Raw genomic sequence first — 1,833 nt, 5'->3', positions numbered from 1 at the left:
TATATTCAACTTTCACTTTATCTGCATAATAATCGAATCAGGATGCACTTTACGTAACATCACTTCAGGTGTGAACGATTTCAATGAACGCAAACAGAAGGCTGCAAAATCCGTGTTTGCAGGAATCATATTTCTATAGAATTATACATTCGTGAAATCACTTAACTATTAAATTGAACGGTTCAAATGCTTACAGAAGTTTATATTGTGCTTCATTATTCTGTGCTTTGTTTATTCTAAATTCCAATATCTTTATATTATAAAAATATTGGAATTTTAGAATAGATATACTTGCAATTAAAAACTTATATGTCGTATATAAATTGCTGTATGGCCACAAAAATAAAGGGTAGAATCAGGGGCTGATCTACATAGGGACTAATAGGGCTTAAGCCCTGGGCCCACAAAAATTGAATTATTATCATAAGTCTTTAATATTAAATAATATCTTATATAAAAAACATAAGAAATATTCTATTAATATTTCTTATGTTTTTTATATAAGATATAAAGTTTGTCATTCAAAACCATTTCATAAATAAATATATTTCAACTCTAATTTTAATGTTATTAAAAATGAATTTTAATCCCCAATTTAAAGATTCATAATCTAACAAAAAAATGGGGCCCCATTGGACACTGGCGTAGCGAGGGGGGCAAGGGGGTCTATCATGCCCCGGGCGCCACTCGCAGAGGGGCGCCAAATGGTCTCCAAGACAAACAAGATTTTCCGGAAATTTTCAATTGTTATTTTGATCGATTTCAGTATCCTAAAATGAATTTTAGAGAAGCGTTCTATGATCTTGAATCATTAGCGACTGAACTTGCTGAAATTCGAGACGAGATCAGTGAGGAGGCAATAGAAAAGGCTAAGTATCTCTGTGAAAAATGAGATATTGATATAACAATCCGTGTTAGAAGACGCCGAAAAATCCCGGAGAATTGGCTAGTAATGTTGGCCTTTCCGCAGAAAGTGGAATTTTTCGCGTTATGAAAAGCGTTCTTGATCGTCTGCAGCAAGAAATAAGTACACGATTTACACGACTAAGTGATCTTAATTCCAAATTTGGATTTTTACTGGACGTTGAAAATTTATTAAACAAGGATAACGATGATAACGGTCTTGAAAAGAATTGTAAAAATTTGGGTGAATTTTATAATACAGATTTTAATGGAACAGAACTCTATGTCGAAATATGTGACTGCAAGATGTTACTCCGCAGTAGAAAAGAAATTGAACCTAAAATACCATTAGAGCTTCTTACCTTTATAATCTCGTACGGTGATGTTGTTTTTCGAAACCCGAGAGTCGCACTTCAAATACTCCTTACTATTTCAGTATCAATTGCTAGCTGTGAACGTTCGTTCAGCAAATTAAAATTAATTTTCACATATCTATGATCAACGATGGGACAAGATCGCCTAAGTGATCTAGCATTTTTAAGTGTGGAAAAAGAAAAATTTGAAATGATTGACTTTGATGAAGTAATTGATAAATTTGTTTCAACAAAGGCAAGAAAAATTTATACATAGTACTTATTTGTATTAATGTATTATAATATTATATTATTATTATTATAAATAAATATATATATACTAACTTTTTTGTTGTTTAAAAACTGTATGTTTTTTAAACAAATTAGGCCTATATAAATATGTAAAATAAATATTATTTTTTAAACTAATTCTAGATGATAGTATGTTCGATTTTTCCACTGACACAGACACATTTCCGAATTCAATCCTAGTCTTGATTTTTTAACTATATTTTTTGTCTCAAATTTAAAGCCTAACCTGAGCCTGTGTCCCTATTTATCCCGAAAAACAGTATAG

At 31.0% G+C, this 1,833-nt stretch overlaps 1 pseudogene; it reads left to right on the top strand.

Annotated features, from left to right (window-relative positions):
* The first annotated feature begins 775 nt into the window (after positions 1–775).
* On the top strand, positions 776–1,518 carry LOC111626879 (annotated as a pseudogene).
* Positions 1,519–1,833: the final 315 nt, after the last annotated feature.

Source organism: Centruroides sculpturatus, unplaced genomic scaffold, assembly GCF_000671375.1.
Source record: "Centruroides sculpturatus isolate CEXI.00-Female unplaced genomic scaffold, Cexi_2.0 scaffold433, whole genome shotgun sequence".
Lineage (NCBI taxonomy): Eukaryota > Metazoa > Arthropoda > Arachnida > Scorpiones > Buthidae > Centruroides > Centruroides sculpturatus.
Note: the sequence above shows the minus strand (reverse complement) of the source record. Positions and strands in the feature narration are given on the sequence as shown.